Below are 23,000 nucleotides of genomic sequence, written 5' to 3' on the forward strand. Positions count from 1 at the left end.
CTCAATCAGCTGTGGGTCTAGATATGGTCAATACAGGTGGCATCACAGCCCCTGAACGAATTTGGTAAAAATTTCTCTCTCTTTCACTGTCTTCGTTTCACGGGTTTTTAAAAGTAATTGATTTTTATAATGGGGTTTAGCTGCTTTTCACTGCTGTGTTTATGCTGCTTTACACCCACTAGACTCACTTACAGAGAGATATCAATACATAGGTTTTAAGATTCTTACTAGTCAGATATATTCTTGGGCGGTGAATAGGGGGTCTTGAGTCCAGTTCACTGAGCAAGGAGTAGGTCTTGTCTATTACATATTGGGTTTATGGAACGGTATCTGAGCTAATTTGAAACCCTTGTTTTATGCATCACCCCATCTCACCTTTCCCGTTAAGCAGCCATAGTGTGTTTTCTAAACGTGTGACTCTGTTCTGTTTTGTACTTCAGTTCAAGAGTAGCGGTTTTTACATTGCCTCTATAAGTGATATCTTAGGATCAGTGTCTTTTTCTGTGTGACTTATTTCACTTAGAATCGTCGTACCTAAATCCACTCATCATGCTGCTACTAGCCTTATGAGGTTGATTTCATGGCTGAGTGATATTCCTTTGTACATAAGGACCACAACTTCTTTATCCATTTTCCTCTTTCCTGGGATATTTAAGGTGTAACGAAGTGGAGGTTCTTGTCAACAGAGCAGCCCTAAACTTTGGGGTGCCTGTGTCTTGCTGATTTTTAGTTTTCCCAATTTATACGCCCATGAGTGGAAGTGCCCTATGCTCTGTAAGCTGAGTTGTTTAGATGTTTCAGGACACACCGTACACTTCTCCAGAGTGGCTGTTGCCAATATACATCCCGCCCATCAGCGTAGCAAGGCTCCCGTTTCTCCATGGCCTGTCCTGCATTTCTGGTTTTGACACTTTATTCAGCATGGCCCTTTTGACCGATGGGAAGCGAGACTTCTTTGTAGCGCTGATTTGCCTTTCCAGGTTGCTTGGTTGGCCAAAAAGGGCGTATGCGTTTTTTCCTGAATATATTCAGGAAAAAACGCATACGCCCTTTTTGGCCAAGGGCATCATTGTCGAGGTTTCGCCGCTTTTCCTGTGCTTTAAAGGCGATTCGAATCTACCTCCTGAAATCTGTTTCCTGCAATTCTGCCTTGCTTTCAAATCCTCTTCGTTGCCTTCCCTCGATATATTTGTGGACGAGAGTTATCATTTATAACTCTGCAGGTTTGTGAATTGCAGTGCCCCTGAGCTCCATTTTTCAACTCGCTTTCTTGAAGGCTGGCCGCAAAAGCGCAGGATTGCTTCAGGCCCTATTCTGGGTCCGGGCGCAGGCTGAGCCTGTGGTTAATTCTTCTTCCTGATGGGAAAATAGAGTGAGCTGTGTCTGTCCCAACACCTAGAGCTAGTCTCTCATTGGTTCCCCCTCTTCCCGTTCATCCTCAGGACAAATTGCAACCTGTACGGAACAGGAGGTTAAAGGTGCTGATTCTCCAAGGAGGGAGATTGCTAGTAAAGCGGCTGGAATGGCGAAGCCGAGCCCAAGGAGATGAGAAATGAGGTGCGTTTTAGAAACGTTTCCCGATCACACGGTGTACCATCTTCTGGGTTTCTCATGCATGTTTTCGATGTAGGAAGATGCCCTTGAACCTGGAGATTTGGGACCCATGGGATGGGTACCACGCAGTATTCCTTTAAAGGGTCTGCGTTTGCTCCCCCAACCTCACCAAACCTCTCAGCCCCTGAGTGTCCACCCTTATGTCTCAATCACCTGTGGGTCTAGGTATGGTCAATCCAGGTGGCATCACAGCCCGTGAACGAATTTGGTAAGAATTTCTCTCTCTTTCACTGTCTTTGTTTCACGGGTTTTTAAAAGTAATTGATTTTTATAATGGGGTTTAGCTGCTTTTCACTGCTGTGTTTATGCTGCTTTACACCCACTAGACTCACTTACAGAGAGATATCAATACATAGGTTTTAAGATTCTTACTAGTCAGATATATTCTTGGGCGGTGAATAGGGGGTCTTGAGTCCACTTCACTGAGCAAGGAGTAGGTCTTGTCTATTACATATTGGGTTTATGGAACGGTATCTGAGCTAATTTCAAACCCTTGTTTTATGCATCACCCCATCTCACCTTTCCCGTTAAGCAGCCATAGTGTGTTTTCTAAACGTGTGACTCTTCTGTTTTGTAATTCAGTTCAAGTGTAGCGGTTTTTACATTCCCTCTATAAGTGATATCTTCTGATAAGTGTCTTTTTCTCTGTGACTTATTTCACTTAGAATCGTCGTACCTAAATCCACATATCATGCTGCTACTAGCCTTATGAGGTTGATTTCATGGCTGAGTGATATTCCATTGTACATAAGGACCACAACTTCTTTATCCATTTTTCTCTTTCCTGGGATATTTAAGGTGTAACGAAGTGGAGGTTCTTGTCAACAGAGCAGCCCTAAACTTTGGGATGCCTGTGTCTTGCTGATTTTTAGTTTTCCCAATTTATACGCCCATGAGTGGAAGTGCCCTATGCTCTGTAAGCTGAGTTTTTTAGATGTTTCAGGACACACCGTACACTTCTCCAGAGTGGCTGTTGGCAATTTACATCCCGCCCATCAGCGTAGCAAGGCTCCCATTTCTCCATGGCCTGTCCTGCATTTCTTGTTTTGACACTTTATTCAGCATGGCCCTTTTGACCGATGGGAAGCGAGACTTCTTTGTAGCGCTGATTTGCCTTTCCAGGTTGCTTGGTTGGCCAAAAAGGGCGTATGCGTTTTTTCCTGAATATATTCAGGAAAAAACGCATACGCCCTTTTTGGCCAAGGGCATCATTGTCGAGGTTTCGCCGCTTTTCCTGTGCTTTAAAGGCGATTCGAATCTAACTCCTGAAATCTGTTTCCTGCAATTGTGCCTTGCTTTCAAATCCTCTTCGTTGCCTTCCCTCGATATATTTGTGGACGAGAGTTATCATTTATAACTCTGCAGGTTTGTGAATTGCAGTGCCCCTGAGCTCCATTTTTCAACTCGCTTTCTTGAAGGCTGGCCGCAAAAGCGCAGGATTGCTTCAGGCCCTATTCTGGTTCCGGGCGCAGGCTGAGCCTGTGGTTAATTCTTCTTCCTGATGGGAAAATAGAGTGAGCTGTGCCTGTCCCAACACCTAGAGCTAGTCTCTCATTGGTTCCCCCTCTTCCCGTTCATCCTCAGGACAAATTGCAACCTGTACGGAACAGGAGGTTAAAGGTGCTGATTCTCCAAGGAGGGAGATTGCTAGTAAAGCGGCTGGAATGGCGAACCCGAGCCCAAGGAGATGAGAAATGAGGAGCGTTTTAGAAACGTTTCCCGATCACACGGTGTACCATCTTCTGGGTTTCTCATGCATGTTTTCGATGTAGGAAGATGCCCTTGAACCTGGAGATTTGGGACCCATGGGATGGGTACCACGCAGTATTCCTTTAAAGGGTCTGCGTTTGCTCCCCCAACCTCACCAAACCTCTCAGCCCCTGAGTGTCCACCCTTATGTCTCAATCACCTGTGGGTCTAGATATGGTCAATACAGGTGGCAACACAGCCCCTGAACGAATTTGGTAAGAATTTCTCTCTCTTTCACTGTCTTTGTTTCACGGGTTTTTAAAAGTAATTGATTTTTATAATGGGGTTTAGCTGCTTTTCACTGCTGTGTTTATGCTGCTTTACACCCACTAGACTCACTTACAGAGAGATATCAATACATAGGTTTTAAGATTCTTACTAGTCAGATATATTCTTGGGCGGTGAATAGGGGGTCTTGAGTCCACTTCACTGAGCAAGGAGTAGGTCTTGTCTATTACATATTGGGTTTATGGAACGGTATCTGAGCTAATTTGAAACCCTTGTTTTATGCATCACCCCATCTCACCTTTCCCGTTAAGCAGCCATAGTGTGTTTTCTAAACGTGTGACTCTGTTCTGTTTAGTAATTCAGTTCAAGTGTAGCGGTTTTTACATTCCCTCTATAAGTGATATCTTCTGATAAGTGTCTTTTTCTGTGTGACTTATTTCACTTAGAATCGTCGTACCTAAATCCACATATCATGCTGCTACTAGCCTTATGAGGTTGATTTCATGGCTGAGTGATATTCCATTGTACATAAGGACCACAACTTCTTTATCCATTTTTCTCTTTCCTGGGATATTTAAGGTGTAACGAAGTGGAGGTTCTTGTCAACAGAGCAGCCCTAAACTTTGGGATGCCTGTGTCTTGCTGATTTTTAGTTTTCCCAATTTATACGCCCATGAGTGGAAGTGCCCTATGCTCTGTAAGCTGAGTTTTTTAGATGTTTCAGGACACACCGTACACTTCTCCAGAGTGGCTGTTGGCAATTTACATCCCGCCCATCAGCGTAGCAAGGCTCCCATTTCTCCATGGCCTGTCCTGCATTTCTTGTTTTGACACTTTATTCAGCATGGCCCTTTTGACCGATGGGAAGCGAGACTTCTTTGTAGCGCTGATTTGCCTTTCCAGGTTGCTTGGTTGGCCAAAAAGGGCGTATGCGTTTTTTCCTGAATATATTCAGGAAAAAACGCATACGCCCTTTTTGGCCAAGGGCATCATTGTCGAGGTTTCGCCGCTTTTCCTGTGCTTTAAAGGCGATTCGAATCTACCTCCTGAAATCTGTTTCCTGCAATTGTGCCTTGCTTTCAAATCCTCTTCGTTGCCTTCCCTCGATATATTTGTGGACGAGAGTTATCATTTATAACTCTGCAGGTTTGTGAATTGCAGTGCCCCTGAGCTCCATTTTTCAACTCGCTTTCTTGAAGGCTGGCCGCAAAAGCGCAGGATTGCTTCAGGCCCTATTCTGGTTCCGGGCGCAGGCTGAGCCTGTGGTTAATTCTTCTTCCTGATGGGAAAATAGAGTGAGCTGTGCCTGTCCCAACACCTAGAGCTAGTCTCTCATTGGTTCCCCCTCTTCCCGTTCATCCTCAGGACAAATTGCAACCTGTACGGAACAGGAGGTTAAAGGTGCTGATTCTCCAAGGAGGGAGATTGCTAGTAAAGCGGCTGGAATGGCGAACCCGAGCACAAGGAGATGAGAAATGAGGTGCATTTTAGAAACGTTTCCCGATCACACGGTGTACCATCTTCTGGGTTTCTGATGCATGTTTTCGATGTAGGAAGATGCCCTTGAACCTGGAGATTTGGGACCCATGGGATGGGTACCACGCAGTATTCCTTTAAAGGGTCTGCGTTTGCTCCCCCAACCTCACCAAACCTCTCAGCCCCTGAGTGTCCACCCTTATGTCTCAATCACCTGTGGGTCTAGGTATGGTCAATCCAGGTGGCATCACAGCCCCTGAACGAATTTGGTAAGAATTTCTCTCTGTTTCACTTTCTTTGTTTCACGGGTTTTTTAAAGTAATGGTTTTTTTTTTAATATAAGCAAATTTTTTTTTAAGATTTCTTTAGTGATTGATTGATTGATTGATTGCTATGTTGGGTCTTCGTTTCTGTGCTAGGGCTTTCTCCAGTTGTGGCAAGTGGGGGCCACTCTTCATCGCGGTGTGCGGGCCTCTCACTATTGTGGCCTCTCTTGTTGCGGAGCACAGGCTCCAGACGCGCAGGCTCAGTAGTTGTGGCTCACGGGCCTAGTTGCTCCACGGCATGTGGGATCTTCCCAGACCAGGGCTCGAACCCGTGTTTCCTGCATTAGCAGGCAGATTCTCAGACACTGCACAACCAGGGAAGCCCAGTAATTGATTTTTGTAATGGGGTTTAGCTGCTTTTCACTGCTGTGTTTATGCCGCTTTACATCCACAAGTCTCACTTACAGAGAGATATCAATACATAGGTTTTAACATTCTTACTAGTCAGATATATTCTTGGGCGGTGAATAAGGGGTGTTGAGTCCAGTTCACTGAGCAAGGAGTAGGTCTTGTCTATTACATATAGGGTTTATGGAACGGTATCTGAGCTAATTTGAAACCCTTGTTTTATGCATCACCCCACCTCTCCTTTCCCGTTAAGCAGCCATAGTGTGTTTTCTAAACGTGTGACTCTATTCTGTTTTGTAATTCAGTTCAAGTGTAGCGGTTTTTACATTCCCTCTATAAGTGATATCTTAGGATCAGTGTCTTTTTCTGTGTGACTTATTTCACTTAGAATCGTCGTACCTAAATCCACTCATCATGCTGCTACTAGCCTTATGAGGTTGATTTCATGGCTGAGTGATATTCCTTTGTACATAAGGACCACAACTTCTTTATCCATTTTCCTCTTTCCTGGGATATTTAAGGTGTAACGAAGTGGAGGTTCTTGTCAACAGAGCAGCCTTAAACTTTGGGGTGCCTGTGTCTTGCTGATTTTTAGTTTTCCCAATTTATACGCCCATGAGTGGAAGTGCCCTATGCTCTGTAAGCTGAGTTGTTTAGATGTTTCAGGACACACCGTACACTTCTCCAGAGTGGCTGTTGGCAATTTACATCCCGCCCATCAGCGTAGCAAGGCTCCCGTTTCTCCATGGCCTGTCCTGCATTTCTGGTTTTGACACTTTATTCAGCATGGCCCTTTTGACCGATGGGAAGCGAGACTTCTTTGTAGCGCTGATTTGCCTTTCCAGGTTGCTTGGTTGGCCAAAAAGGGCGTATGCGTTTTTTCCTGAATATATTCAGGAAAAAACGCATACGCCCTTTTTGGCCAAGGGCATCATTGTCGAGGTTTTGCCGCTTTTCCTGTGCTTTAAAGGCGATTCGAATCTACCTCCTGAAATCTGTTTCCTGCAATGCTGCCTTGCTTTCAAATCCTCTTCGTTGCCTTCCCTCAATATATTTGTGCACGAGAGTTATCATTTATAACTCTGCAGGTTTGTGAATTGCAGTGCCCCTGAGCTCCATTTTTCAACTCGCTTTCTTGAAGGCTGGCCGCAAAAGCGCAGGATTGCTTCAGGCCCTATTCTGGTTCCGGGCGCAGGCTGAGCCTGTGGTTAATTCTTCTTCCTGATGGGAAAATAGAGTGAGCTGTGCCTGTCCCAATACCTAGAGCTAGTCTCTCATTGGTTCCCCCTCTTCCCGTTCATCCTCAGGACAAATTGCAACCTGTACGGAACAGGAGGTTAAAGGTGCAGATTCTCCAAGGAGGGAGATTGCTAGTAAAGCGGCTGGAATGGCGAACCCGAGCCCAAGGAGATCAGAAATGTGGAGCGTTTTAGAAACGTTTCCCGATCACACGGTGTACCATCTTCTGGGTTTCTGATGCATGTTTTCGATGTAGGAAGATGCCCTTGAACCTGGATATTTGGGACCCATGGGATGGGTACCACGCAGTATTCCTTTAAAGGGTCTGCGTTTGCTCCCCCAACCTCACCAAACCTCTCAGCCCCTGAGTGTCCACCCTTATGTCTCAATCAGCTGTGGGTCTAGATATGGTCAATCCAGGTGGCATCACAGCCCCTGAACGAATTTGGTAAGAATTTCTCTCTCTTTCACTGTCTTCGTTTCACGGGTTTTTAAAAGTAATTGATTTTTATAATGGGGTTTAGCTGCTTTTCACTGCTGTGTTTATGCTGCTTTACACCCACTAGACTCACTTACAGAGAGATATCAATACATAGGTTTTAAGATTCTTACTAGTCAGATATATTCTTGGGCGGTCAATAGGGGGTCTTGAGTCCAGTTCACTGAGCAAGGAGTAGGTCTTGTCTATTACATATTGGGTTTATGGAACGGTATCTGAGCTAATTTGAAACCCTTGTTTTATGCATCACCCCATCTCACCTTTCCCGTTAAGCAGCCATAGTGTGTTTTCTAAACGTGTGACTCTGTTCTGTTTTGTAATTCAGTTCAAGTGTAGCGGTTTTTACATTGCCTCTATAAGTGATATCTTAGGATCAGTGTCTTTTTCTGTGTGACTTATTTCACTTAGAATCGTCGTACCTAAATCCACTCATCATGCTGCTACTAGCCTTATGAGGTTGATTTCATGGCTGAGTGATATTCCTTTGTACATAAGGACCACAACTTCTTTATCCATTTTCCTCTTTCCTGGGATATTTAAGGTGTAACGAAGTGGAGGTTCTTGTCAACAGAGCAGCCCTAAACTTTGGAGTGCCTGTGTCTTGCTGATTTTTAGTTTTCCCAATTTATACGCCCATGAGTGGAAGTGCCCTATGCTCTGTAAGCTGAGTTGTTTAGATGTTTCAGGACACACCGTACACTTCTCCAGAGTGGCTGTTGGCAATTTACATCCCGCCCATCAGCGTAGCAAGGCTCCCGTTTCTCCATGGCCTGTCCTGCATTTCTGGTTTTGACACTTTATTCAGCATGGCCCTTTTGACCGATGGGAAGCGAGACTTCTTTGTAGCGCTGATTTGCCTTTCCAGGTTGCTTGGTTGGCCAAAAAGGGCGTATGCGTTTTTTCCTGAATATATTCAGGAAAAAACGCATACGCCCTTTTTGGCCAAGGGCATCATTGTCGAGGTTTCGCCGCTTTTCCTGTGCTTTAAAGGCGATTCGAATCTACCTCCTGAAATCTGTTTCCTGCAATTGTGCCTTGCTTTCAAATCCTCTTCGTTGCCTTCCCTCGATATATTTGTGGACGAGAGTTATCATTTATAACTCTGCAGGTTTGTGAATTGCAGTGCCCCTGAGCTCCATTTTTCAACTCGCTTTCTTGAAGGCTGGCCGCAAAAGCGCAGGATTGCTTCAGGCCCTATTCTGGTTCCGGGCGCAGGCTGAGCCTGTGGTTAATTCTTCTTCCTGATGGGAAAATAGAGTGAGCTGTGCCTGTCCCAACACCTAGAGCTAGTCTCTCATTGGTTCCCCCTCTTCCCGTTCATCCTCAGGACAAATTGCAACCTGTACGGAACAGGAGGTTAAAGGTGCTGATTCTCCAAGGAGGGAGATTGCTAGTAAAGCGGCTGGAATGGCGAACCCGAGCCCAAGGAGATGAGAAATGAGGTGCGTTTTAGAAACGTTTCCCGATCACACGGTGTACCATCTTCTGGGTTTCTGATGCATGTTTTCGATGTAGGAAGATGCCCTTGAACCTGGAGATTTGGGACCCATGGGATGGGTACCACGCAGTATTCCTTTAAAGGGTCTGCGTTTGCTCCCCCAACCTCACCAAACCTCTCAGCCCCTGAGTGTCCACCCTTATGTCTCAATCACCTGTGGGTCTAGGTATGGTCAATCCAGGTGGCATCACAGCCCCTGAACGAATTTGGTAAGAATTTCTCTCTGTTTCACTGTCTTTGTTTCACGGGTTTTTTAAAGTAATGGTTTTTTTTTTAATATAAGCAAATTTTTTTTTAAGATTTCTTTAGTGATTGATTGATTGATTGATTGCTATGTTGGGTCTTCGTTTCTGTGCTAGGGCTTTCTCCAGTTGTGGCAAGTGGGGGCCACTCTTCATCGCGGTGTGCGGGCCTCTCACTATTGTGGCCTCTCTTGTTGCGGAGCACAGGCTCCAGACGCGCAGGCTCAGTAGTTGTGGCTCACGGGCCTAGTTGCTCCACGGCATGTGGGATCTTCCCAGACCAGGGCTCGAACCCGTGTTTCCTGCATTAGCAGGCAGATTCTCAGACACTGCACAACCAGGGAAGCCCAGTAATTGATTTTTGTAATGGGGTTTAGCTGCTTTTCACTGCTGTGTTTATGCCGCTTTACATCCACAAGTCTCACTTACAGAGAGATATCAATACATAGGTTTTAACATTCTTACTAGTCAGATATATTCTTGGGCGGTGAATAAGGGGTGTTGAGTCCAGTTCACTGAGCAAGGAGTAGGTCTTGTCTATTACATATAGGGTTTATGGAACGGTATCTGAGCTAATTTGAAACCCTTGTTTTATGCATCACCCCACCTCTCCTTTCCCGTTAAGCAGCCATAGTGTGTTTTCTAAACGTGTGACTCTATTCTGTTTTGTAATTCAGTTCAAGTGTAGCGGTTTTTACATTCCCTCTATAAGTGATATCTTAGGATCAGTGTCTTTTTCTGTGTGACTTATTTCACTTAGAATCGTCGTACCTAAATCCACTCATCATGCTGCTACTAGCCTTATGAGGTTGATTTCATGGCTGAGTGATATTCCTTTGTACATAAGGACCACAACTTCTTTATCCATTTTCCTCTTTCCTGGGATATTTAAGGTGTAACGAAGTGGAGGTTCTTGTCAACAGAGCAGCCTTAAACTTTGGGGTGCCTGTGTCTTGCTGATTTTTAGTTTTCCCAATTTATACGCCCATGAGTGGAAGTGCCCTATGCTCTGTAAGCTGAGTTGTTTAGATGTTTCAGGACACACCGTACACTTCTCCAGAGTGGCTGTTGGCAATTTACATCCCGCCCATCAGCGTAGCAAGGCTCCCGTTTCTCCATGGCCTGTCCTGCATTTCTGGTTTTGACACTTTATTCAGCATGGCCCTTTTGACCGATGGGAAGCGAGACTTCTTTGTAGCGCTGATTTGCCTTTCCAGGTTGCTTGGTTGGCCAAAAAGGGCGTATGCGTTTTTTCCGGAATATATTCAGGAAAAAACGCATACGCCCTTTTTGGCCAAGGGCATCATTGTCGAGGTTTTGCCGCTTTTCCTGTGCTTTAAAGGCGATTCGAATCTACCTCCTGAAATCTGTTTCCTGCAATGCTGCCTTGCTTTCAAATCCTCTTCGTTGCCTTCCCTCAATATATTTGTGCACGAGAGTTATCATTTATAACTCTGCAGGTTTGTGAATTGCAGTGCCCCTGAGCTCCATTTTTCAACTCGCTTTCTTGAAGGCTGGCCGCAAAAGCGCAGGATTGCTTCAGGCCCTATTCTGGTTCCGGGCGCAGGCTGAGCCTGTGGTTAATTCTTCTTCCTGATGGGAAAATAGAGTGAGCTGTGCCTGTCCCAATACCTAGAGCTAGTCTCTCATTGGTTCCCCCTCTTCCCGTTCATCCTCAGGACAAATTGCAACCTGTACGGAACAGGAGGTTAAAGGTGCAGATTCTCCAAGGAGGGAGATTGCTAGTAAAGCGGCTGGAATGGCGAACCCGAGCCCAAGGAGATCAGAAATGTGGAGCGTTTTAGAAACGTTTCCCGATCACACGGTGTACCATCTTCTGGGTTTCTGATGCATGTTTTCGATGTAGGAAGATGCCCTTGAACCTGGATATTTGGGACCCATGGGATGGGTACCACGCAGTATTCCTTTAAAGGGTCTGCGTTTGCTCCCCCAACCTCACCAAACCTCTCAGCCCCTGAGTGTCCACCCTTATGTCTCAATCAGCTGTGGGTCTAGATATGGTCAATCCAGGTGGCATCACAGCCCCTGAACGAATTTGGTAAGAATTTCTCTCTCTTTCACTGTCTTCGTTTCACGGGTTTTTAAAAGTAATTGATTTTTATAATGGGGTTTAGCTGCTTTTCACTGCTGTGTTTATGCTGCTTTACACCCACTAGACTCACTTACAGAGAGATATCAATACATAGGTTTTAAGATTCTTACTAGTCAGATATATTCTTGGGCGGTCAATAGGGGGTCTTGAGTCCAGTTCACTGAGCAAGGAGTAGGTCTTGTCTATTACATATTGGGTTTATGGAACGGTATCTGAGCTAATTTGAAACCCTTGTTTTATGCATCACCCCATCTCACCTTTCCCGTTAAGCAGCCATAGTGTGTTTTCTAAACGTGTGACTCTGTTCTGTTTTGTAATTCAGTTCAAGTGTAGCGGTTTTTACATTGCCTCTATAAGTGATATCTTAGGATCAGTGTCTTTTTCTGTGTGACTTATTTCACTTAGAATCGTCGTACCTAAATCCACTCATCATGCTGCTACTAGCCTTATGACGTTGATTTCATGGCTGAGTGATATTCCTTTGTACATAAGGACCACAACTTCTTTATCCATTTTCCTCTTTCCTGGGATATTTAAGGTGTAACGAAGTGGAGGTTCTTGTCAACAGAGCAGCCCTAAACTTTGGGATGCCTGTGTCTTGCTGATTTTTAGTTTTCCCAATTTATACGCCCATAAGTGGAAGTGCCCTATGCTCTGTAAGCTGAGTTTTTTAGATGTTTCAGGACACACCGTACACTTCTCCAGGGTGGCTGTTGGCAATTTACATCCCGCCCATCAGCGTAGCAAGGCTCCCGTTTCTCCATGGCCTGTCCTGCATTTCTGGTTTTGACACTTTATTCAGCATGGCCCTTTTGACCGATGGGAAGCGAGACTTCTTTGTAGCGCTGATTTGCCTTTCCAGGTTGCTTGGTTGGCCAAAAAGGGCGTATGCGTTTTTTCCTGAATATATTCAGGAAAAAACGCATACGCCCTTTTTGGCCAAGGGCATCATTGTCGAGGTTTCGCCGCTTTTCCTGTGCTTTAAAGGCGATTCGAATCTACCTCCTGAAATCTGTTTCCTGCAATTCTGCCTTGCTTTCAAATCCTCTTCGTTGCCTTCCCTCGATATATTTGTGGACGAGAGTTATCATTTATAACTCTGCAGGTTTGTGAATTGCAGTGCCCCTGAGCTCCATTTTTCAACTCGCTTTCTTGAAGGCTGGCCGCAAAAGCGCAGGATTGCTTCAGGCCCTATTCTGGTTCCGGGCGCAGGCTGAGCCTGTGGTTAATTCTTCTTCCTGATGGGAAAATAGAGTGAGCTGTGCCTGTCCCAACACCTAGAGCTAGTCTCTCATTGGTTCCCCCTCTTCCCGTTCATCCTCAGGACAAATTGCAACCTGTACGGAACAGGAGGTTAAAGGTGCTGATTCTCCAAGGAGGGAGATTGCTAGTAAAGCGGCTGGAATGGCGAACCCGAGCACAAGGAGATGAGAAATGAGGTGCGTTTTAGAAACGTTTCCCGATCACACGGTGTACCATCTTCTGGGTTTCTCATGCATGTTTTCGATGTAGGAAGATGCCCTTGAACCTGGAGATTTGGGACCCATGGGATGGGTACCACGCAGTATTCCTTTAAAGGGTCTGCGTTTGCTCCCCCAACCTCACCAAACCTCTCAGCCCCTGAGTGTCCACCCTTATGTCTCAATCACCTGTGGGTCTAGGTATGGTCAATCCAGGTGGCATCACAGCCCCTGAACGAATTTGGTAAGAATTTCTCTCTGTTTCACTGTCTTTGTTTCACGGGTTTTTTAAAGTAATGGTTTTTTTTTAATATAAGCAAATTTTTTTTTAAGATTTCTTTAGTGATTGATTGATTGATTGATTGCTATGTTGGGTCTTCGTTTCTGTGCTAGGGCTTTCTCCAGTTGTGGCAAGTGGGGGCCACTCTTCATCGCGGTGTGCGGGCCTCTCACTATTGTGGCCTCTCTTGTTGCGGAGCACAGGCTCCAGACGCGCAGGCTCAGTAGTTGTGGCTCACGGGCCTAGTTGCTCCACGGCATGTGGGATCTTCCCAGACCAGGGCTCGAACCCGTGTTTCCTGCATTAGCAGGCAGATTCTCAGACACTGCACAACCAGGGAAGCCCAGTAATTGATTTTTGTAATGGGGTTTAGCTGCTTTTCACTGCTGTGTTTATGCCGCTTTACATCCACAAGTCTCACTTACAGAGAGATATCAATACATAGGTTTTAACATTCTTACTAGTCAGATATATTCTTGGGCGGTGAATAAGGGGTGTTGAGTCCAGTTCACTGAGCAAGGAGTAGGTCTTGTCTATTACATATTGGGTTTATGGAACGGTATCTGAGCTAATTTGAAACCCTTGTTTTATGCATCACCCCACCTCTCCTTTCCCGTTAAGCAGCCATAGTGTGTTTTCTAAACGTGTGACTCTATTCTGTTTTGTAATTCAGTTCAAGTGTAGCGGTTTTTACATTCCCTCTATAAGTGATATCTTAGGATCAGTGTCTTTTTCTGTGTGACTTATTTCACTTAGAATCGTCGTACCTAAATCCACTCATCATGCTGCTACTAGCCTTATGAGGTTGATTTCATGGCTGAGTGATATTCCTTTGTACATAAGGACCACAACTTCTTTATCCATTTTCCTCTTTCCTGGGATATTTAAGGTGTAACGAAGTGGAGGTTCTTGTCAACAGAGCAGCCTTAAACTTTGGGGTGCCTGTGTCTTGCTGATTTTTAGTTTTCCCAATTTATACGCCCATGAGTGGAAGTGCCCTATGCTCTGTAAGCTGAGTTGTTTAGATGTTTCAGGACACACCGTACACTTCTCCAGAGTGGCTGTTGGCAATTTACATCCCGCCCATCAGCGTAGCAAGACTCCCGTTTCTCCATGGCCTGTCCTGCATTTCTGGTTTTGACACTTTATTCAGCATGGCCCTTTTGACCGATGGGAAGCGAGACTTCTTTGTAGCGCTGATTTGCCTTTCCAGGTTGCTTGGTTGGCCAAAAAGGGCGTATGCGTTTTTTCCGGAATATATTCAGGAAAAAACGCATACGCCCTTTTTGGCCAAGGGCATCATTGTCGAGGTTTTGCCGCTTTTCCTGTGCTTTAAAGGCGATTCGAATCTACCTCCTGAAATCTGTTTCCTGCAATGCTGCCTTGCTTTCAAATCCTCTTCGTTGCCTTCCCTCAATATATTTGTGCACGAGAGTTATCATTTATAACTCTGCAGGTTTGTGAATTGCAGTGCCCCTGAGCTCCATTTTTCAACTCGCTTTCTTGAAGGCTGGCCGCAAAAGCGCAGGATTGCTTCAGGCCCTATTCTGGTTCCGGGCGCAGGCTGAGCCTGTGGTTAATTCTTCTTCCTGATGGGAAAATAGAGTGAGCTGTGCCTGTCCCAACACCTAGAGCTAGTCTCTCATTGGTTCCCCCTCTTCCCGTTCATCCTCAGGACAAATTGCAACCTGTACGGAACAGGAGGTTAAAGGTGCAGATTCTCCAAGGAGGGAGATTGCTAGTAAAGCGGCTGGAATGGCGAACCCGAGCCCAAGGAGATCAGAAATGTGGAGCGTTTTAGAAACGTTTCCCGATCACACGGTGTACCATCTTCTGGGTTTCTGATGCATGTTTTCGATGTAGGAAGATGCCCTTGAACCTGGATATTTGGGACCCATGGGATGGGTACCACGCAGTATTCCTTTAAAGGGTCTGCGTTTGCTCCCCCAACCTCACCAAACCTCTCAGCCCCTGAGTGTCCACCCTTATGTCTCAATCAGCTGTGGGTCTAGATATGGTCAATCCAGGTGGCATCACAGCCCCTGAACGAATTTGGTAAGAATTTCTCTCTCTTTCACTGTCTTCGTTTCACGGGTTTTTAAAAGTAATTGATTTTTATAATGGGGTTTAGCTGCTTTTCACTGCTGTGTTTATGCTGCTTTACACCCACTAGACTCACTTACAGAGAGATATCAATACATAGGTTTTAAGATTCTTACTAGTCAGATATATTCTTGGGCGGTCAATAGGGGGTCTTGAGTCCAGTTCACTGAGCAAGGAGTAGGTCTTGTCTATTACATATTGGGTTTATGGAACGGTATCTGAGCTAATTTGAAACCCTTGTTTTATGCATCACCCCATCTCACCTTTCCCGTTAAGCAGCCATAGTGTGTTTTCTAAACGTGTGACTCTGTTCTGTTTTGTAATTCAGTTCAAGTGTAGCGGTTTTTACATTGCCTCTATAAGTGATATCTTAGGATCAGTGTCTTTTTCTGTGTGACTTATTTCACTTAGAATCGTCGTACCTAAATCCACTCATCATGCTGCTACTAGCCTTATGACGTTGATTTCATGGCTGAGTGATATTCCTTTGTACATAAGGACCACAACTTCTTTATCCATTTTCCTCTTTCCTGGGATATTTAAGGTGTAACGAAGTGGAGGTTCTTGTCAACAGAGCAGCCCTAAACTTTGGGATGCCTGTGTCTTGCTGATTTTTAGTTTTCCCAATTTATACGCCCATAAGTGGAAGTGCCCTATGCTCTGTAAGCTGAGTTTTTTAGATGTTTCAGGACACACCGTACACTTCTCCAGGGTGGCTGTTGGCAATTTACATCCCGCCCATCAGCGTAGCAAGGCTCCCGTTTCTCCATGGCCTGTCCTGCATTTCTGGTTTTGACACTTTATTCAGCATGGCCCTTTTGACCGATGGGAAGCGAGACTTCTTTGTAGCGCTGATTTGCCTTTCCAGGTTGCTTGGTTGGCCAAAAAGGGCGTATGCGTTTTTTCCTGAATATATTCAGGAAAAAACGCATACGCCCTTTTTGGCCAAGGGCATCATTGTCGAGGTTTTGCCGCTTTTCCTGTGCTTTAAAGGCGATTCGAATCTACCTCCTGAAATCTGTTTCCTGCAATGCTGCCTTGCTTTCAAATCCTCTTCGTTGCCTTCCCTCAATATATTTGTGCACGAGAGTTATCATTTATAACTCTGCAGGTTTGTGAATTGCAGTGCCCCTGAGCTCCATTTTTCAACTCGCTTTCTTGAAGGCTGGCCGCAAAAGCGCAGGATTGCTTCAGGCCCTATTCTGGTTCCGGGCGCAGGCTGAGCCTGTGGTTAATTCTTCTTCGTGATGGGAAAATAGAGTGAGCTGTGCCTGTCCCAATACCTAGAGCTAGTCTCTCATTGGTTCCCCCTCTTCCCGTTCATCCTCAGGACAAATTGCAACCTGTACGGAACAGGAGGTTAAAGGTGCAGATTCTCCAAGGAGGGAGATTGCTAGTAAAGCGGCTGGAATGGCGAACCCGAGCCCAAGGAGATCAGAAATGTGGAGCGTTTTAGAAACGTTTCCCGATCACACGGTGTACCATCTTCTGGGTTTCTGATGCATGTTTTCGATGTAGGAAGATGCCCTTGAACCTGGATATTTGGGACCCATGGGATGGGTACCACGCAGTATTCCTTTAAAGGGTCTGCGTTTGCTCCCCCAACCTCACCAAACCTCTCAGCCCCTGAGTGTCCACCCTTATGTCTCAATCAGCTGTGGGTCTAGATATGGTCAATCCAGGTGGCATCACAGCCCCTGAACGAATTTGGTAAGAATTTCTCTCTCTTTCACTGTCTTCGTTTCACGGGTTTTTAAAAGTAATTGATTTTTATAATGGGGTTTAGCTGCTTTTCACTGCTGTGTTTATGCTGCTTTACACCCACTAGACTCACTTACAGAGAGATATCAATACATAGGTTTTAAGATTCTTACTAGTCAGATATATTCTTGGGCGGTCAATAGGGGGTCTTGAGTCCAGTTCACTGAGCAAGGAGTAGGTCTTGTCTATTACATATTGGGTTTATGGAACGGTATCTGAGCTAATTTGAAACCCTTGTTTTATGCATCACCCCATCTCACCTTTCCCGTTAAGCAGCCATAGTGTGTTTTCTAAACGTGTGACTCTGTTCTGTTTTGTAATTCAGTTCAAGTGTAGCGGTTTTTACATTGCCTCTATAAGTGATATCTTAGGATCAGTGTCTTTTTCTGTGTGACTTATTTCACTTAGAATCGTCGTACCTAAATCCACTCATCATGCTGCTACTAGCCTTATGACGTTGATTTCATGGCTGAGTGATATTCCTTTGTACATAAGGACCACAACTTCTTTATCCATTTTCCTCTTTCCTGGGATATTTAAGGTGTAACGAAGTGGAGGTTCTTGTCAACAGAGCAGCCCTAAACTTTGGGATGCCTGTGTCTTGCTGATTTTTAGTTTTCCCAATTTATACGCCCATAAGTGGAAGTGCCCTATGCTCTGTAAGCTGAGTTTTTTAGATGTTTCAGGACACACCGTACACTTCTCCAGGGTGGCTGTTGGCAATTTACATCCCGCCCATCAGCGTAGCAAGGCTCCCGTTTCTCCATGGCCTGTCCTGCATTTCTGGTTTTGACACTTTATTCAGCATGGCCCTTTTGACCGATGGGAAGCGAGACTTCTTTGTAGCGCTGATTTGCCTTTCCAGGTTGCTTGGTTGGCCAAAAAGGGCGTATGCGTTTTTTCCTGAATATATTCAGGAAAAAACGCATACGCCCTTTTTGGCCAAGGGCATCATTGTCGAGGTTTCGCCGCTTTTCCTGTGCTTTAAAGGCGATTCGAATCTACCTCCTGAAATCTGTTTCCTGCAATTCTGCCTTGCTTTCAAATCCTCTTCGTTGCCTTCCCTCGATATATTTGTGGACGAGAGTTATCATTTATAACTCTGCAGGTTTGTGAATTGCAGTGCCCCTGAGCTCCATTTTTCAACTCGCTTTCTTGAAGGCTGGCCGCAAAAGCGCAGGATTGCTTCAGGCCCTATTCTGGTTCCGGGCGCAGGCTGAGCCTGTGGTTAATTCTTCTTCCTGATGGGAAAATAGAGTGAGCTGTGCCTGTCCCAACACCTAGAGCTAGTCTCTCATTGGTTCCCCCTCTTCCCGTTCATCCTCAGGACAAATTGCAACCTGTACGGAACAGGAGGTTAAAGGTGCTGATTCTCCAAGGAGGGAGATTGCTAGTAAAGCGGCTGGAATGGCGAACCCGAGCACAAGGAGATGAGAAATGAGGTGCGTTTTAGAAACGTTTCCCGATCACACGGTGTACCATCTTCTGGGTTTCTCATGCATGTTTTCGATGTAGGAAGATGCCCTTGAACCTGGAGATTTGGGACCCATGGGATGGGTACCACGCAGTATTCCTTTAAAGGGTCTGCGTTTGCTCCCCCAACCTCACCAAACCTCTCAGCCCCTGAGTGTCCACCCTTATGTCTCAATCACCTGTGGGTCTAGGTATGGTCAATCCAGGTGGCATCACAGCCCCTGAACGAATTTGGTAAGAATTTCTCTCTGTTTCACTGTCTTTGTTTCACGGGTTTTTTAAAGTAATGGTTTTTTTTTAATATAAGCAAATTTTTTTTTAAGATTTCTTTAGTGATTGATTGATTGATTGATTGCTATGTTGGGTCTTCGTTTCTGTGCTAGGGCTTTCTCCAGTTGTGGCAAGTGGGGGCCACTCTTCATCGCGGTGTGCGGGCCTCTCACTATTGTGGCCTCTCTTGTTGCGGAGCACAGGCTCCAGACGCGCAGGCTCAGTAGTTGTGGCTCACGGGCCTAGTTGCTCCACGGCATGTGGGATCTTCCCAGACCAGGGCTCGAACCCGTGTTTCCTGCATTAGCAGGCAGATTCTCAGACACTGCACAACCAGGGAAGCCCAGTAATTGATTTTTGTAATGGGGTTTAGCTGCTTTTCACTGCTGTGTTTATGCCGCTTTACATCCACAAGTCTCACTTACAGAGAGATATCAATACATAGGTTTTAACATTCTTACTAGTCAGATATATTCTTGGGCGGTGAATAAGGGGTGTTGAGTCCAGTTCACTGAGCAAGGAGTAGGTCTTGTCTATTACATATTGGGTTTATGGAACGGTATCTGAGCTAATTTGAAACCCTTGTTTTATGCATCACCCCACCTCTCCTTTCCCGTTAAGCAGCCATAGTGTGTTTTCTAAACGTGTGACTCTATTCTGTTTTGTAATTCAGTTCAAGTGTAGCGGTTTTTACATTCCCTCTATAAGTGATATCTTAGGATCAGTGTCTTTTTCTGTGTGACTTATTTCACTTAGAATCGTCGTACCTAAATCCACTCATCATGCTGCTACTAGCCTTATGAGGTTGATTTCATGGCTGAGTGATATTCCTTTGTACATAAGGACCACAACTTCTTTATCCATTTTCCTCTTTCCTGGGATATTTAAGGTGTAACGAAGTGGAGGTTCTTGTCAACAGAGCAGCCTTAAACTTTGGGGTGCCTGTGTCTTGCTGATTTTTAGTTTTCCCAATTTATACGCCCATGAGTGGAAGTGCCCTATGCTCTGTAAGCTGAGTTGTTTAGATGTTTCAGGACACACCGTACACTTCTCCAGAGTGGCTGTTGGCAATTTACATCCCGCCCATCAGCGTAGCAAGGCTCCCGTTTCTCCATGGCCTGTCCTGCATTTCTGGTTTTGACACTTTATTCAGCATGGCCCTTTTGACCGATGGGAAGCGAGACTTCTTTGTAGCGCTGATTTGCCTTTCCAGGTTGCTTGGTTGGCCAAAAAGGGCGTATGCGTTTTTTCCGGAATATATTCAGGAAAAAACGCATACGCCCTTTTTGGCCAAGGGCATCATTGTCGAGGTTTTGCCGCTTTTCCTGTGCTTTAAAGGCGATTCGAATCTACCTCCTGAAATCTGTTTCCTGCAATGCTGCCTTGCTTTCAAATCCTCTTCGTTGCCTTCCCTCAATATATTTGTGCACGAGAGTTATCATTTATAACTCTGCAGGTTTGTGAATTGCAGTGCCCCTGAGCTCCATTTTTCAACTCGCTTTCTTGAAGGCTGGCCGCAAAAGCGCAGGATTGCTTCAGGCCCTATTCTGGTTCCGGGCGCAGGCTGAGCCTGTGGTTAATTCTTCTTCCTGATGGGAAAATAGAGTGAGCTGTGCCTGTCCCAACACCTAGAGCTAGTCTCTCATTGGTTCCCCCTCTTCCCGTTCATCCTCAGGACAAATTGCAACCTGTACGGAACAGGAGGTTAAAGGTGCAGATTCTCCAAGGAGGGAGATTGCTAGTAAAGCGGCTGGAATGGCGAACCCGAGCCCAAGGAGATCAGAAATGTGGAGCGTTTTAGAAACGTTTCCCGATCACACGGTGTACCATCTTCTGGGTTTCTGATGCATGTTTTCGATGTAGGAAGATGCCCTTGAACCTGGATATTTGGGACCCATGGGATGGGTACCACGCAGTATTCCTTTAAAGGGTCTGCGTTTGCTCCCCCAACCTCACCAAACCTCTCAGCCCCTGAGTGTCCACCCTTATGTCTCAATCAGCTGTGGGTCTAGATATGGTCAATCCAGGTGGCATCACAGCCCCTGAACGAATTTGGTAAGAATTTCTCTCTCTTTCACTGTCTTCGTTTCACGGGTTTTTAAAAGTAATTGATTTTTATAATGGGGTTTAGCTGCTTTTCACTGCTGTGTTTATGCTGCTTTACACCCACTAGACTCACTTACAGAGAGATATCAATACATAGGTTTTAAGATTCTTACTAGTCAGATATATTCTTGGGCGGTCAATAGGGGGTCTTGAGTCCAGTTCACTGAGCAAGGAGTAGGTCTTGTCTATTACATATTGGGTTTATGGAACGGTATCTGAGCTAATTTGAAACCCTTGTTTTATGCATCACCCCATCTCACCTTTCCCGTTAAGCAGCCATAGTGTGTTTTCTAAACGTGTGACTCTGTTCTGTTTTGTAATTCAGTTCAAGTGTAGCGGTTTTTACATTGCCTCTATAAGTGATATCTTAGGATCAGTGTCTTTTTCTGTGTGACTTATTTCACTTAGAATCGTCGTACCTAAATCCACTCATCATGCTGCTACTAGCCTTATGACGTTGATTTCATGGCTGAGTGATATTCCTTTGTACATAAGGACCACAACTTCTTTATCCATTTTCCTCTTTCCTGGGATATTTAAGGTGTAACGAAGTGGAGGTTCTTGTCAACAGAGCAGCCCTAAACTTTGGGATGCCTGTGTCTTGCTGATTTTTAGTTTTCCCAATTTATACGCCCATAAGTGGAAGTGCCCTATGCTCTGTAAGCTGAGTTTTTTAGATGTTTCAGGACACACCGTACACTTCTCCAGGGTGGCTGTTGGCAATTTACATCCCGCCCATCAGCGTAGCAAGGCTCCCGTTTCTCCATGGCCTGTCCTGCATTTCTGGTTTTGACACTTTATTCAGCATGGCCCTTTTGACCGATGGGAAGCGAGACTTCTTTGTAGCGCTGATTTGCCTTTCCAGGTTGCTTGGTTGGCCAAAAAGGGCGTATGCGTTTTTTCCTGAATATATTCAGGAAAAAACGCATACGCCCTTTTTGGCCAAGGGCATCATTGTCGAGGTTTCGCCGCTTTTCCTGTGCTTTAAAGGCGATTCGAATCTACCTCCTGAAATCTGTTTCCTGCAATTGTGCCTTGCTTTCAAATCCTCTTCGTTGCCTTCCCTCGATATATTTGTGGACGAGAGTTATCATTTATAACTCTGCAGGTTTGTGAATTGCAGTGCCCCTGAGCTCCATTTTTCAACTCGCTTTCTTGAAGGCTGGCCGCAAAAGCGCAGGATTGCTTCAGGCCCTATTCTGGTTCCGGGCGCAGGCTGAGCCTGTGGTTAATTCTTCTTCCTGATGGGAAAATAGAGTGAGCTGTGCCTGTCCCAACACCTAGAGCTAGTCTCTCATTGGTTCCCCCTCTTCCCGTTCATCCTCAGGACAAATTGCAACCTGTACGGAACAGGAGGTTAAAGGTGCTGATTCTCCAAGGAGGGAGATTGCTAGTAAAGCGGCTGGAATGGCGAACCCGAGCACAAGGAGATGAGAAATGAGGTGCGTTTTAGAAACGTTTCCCGATCACACGGTGTACCATCTTCTGGGTTTCTCATGCATGTTTTCGATGTAGGAAGATGCCCTTGAACCTGGATATTTGGGACCCATGGGATGGGTACCACGCAGTATTCCTTTAAAGGGTCTGCGTTTGCTCCCCCAACCTCACCAAACCTCTCAGCCCCTGAGTGTCCACCCTTATGTCTCAATCACCTGTGGGTCTAGGTATGGTCAATCCAGGTGGCATCACAGCCCCTGAACGAATTTGGTAAGAATTTCTCTCTGTTTCACTGTCTTTGTTTCACGGGTTTTTTAAAGTAATGGTTTTTTTTTAATATAAGCAAATTTTTTTTTAAGATTTCTTTAGTGATTGATTGATTGATTGATTGCTATGTTGGGTCTTCGTTTCTGTGCTAGGGCTTTCTCCAGTTGTGGCAAGTGGGGGCCACTCTTCATCGCGGTGTGCGGGCCTCTCACTATTGTGGCCTCTCTTGTTGCGGAGCACAGGCTCCAGACGCGCAGGCTCAGTAGTTGTGGCTCACGGGCCTAGTTGCTCCACGGCATGTGGGATCTTCCCAGACCAGGGCTCGAACCCGTGTTTCCTGCATTAGCAGGCAGATTCTCAGACACTGCACAACCAGGGAAGCCCAGTAATTGATTTTTGTAATGGGGTTTAGCTGCTTTTCACTGCTGTGTTTATGCCGCTTTACATCCACAAGTCTCACTTACAGAGAGATATCAATACATAGGTTTTAACATTCTTACTAGTCAGATAT

This window comes from Balaenoptera acutorostrata, chromosome 7 (genome assembly GCF_949987535.1).
Source record: "Balaenoptera acutorostrata chromosome 7, mBalAcu1.1, whole genome shotgun sequence".
Taxonomy (NCBI): domain Eukaryota; kingdom Metazoa; phylum Chordata; class Mammalia; order Artiodactyla; family Balaenopteridae; genus Balaenoptera; species Balaenoptera acutorostrata.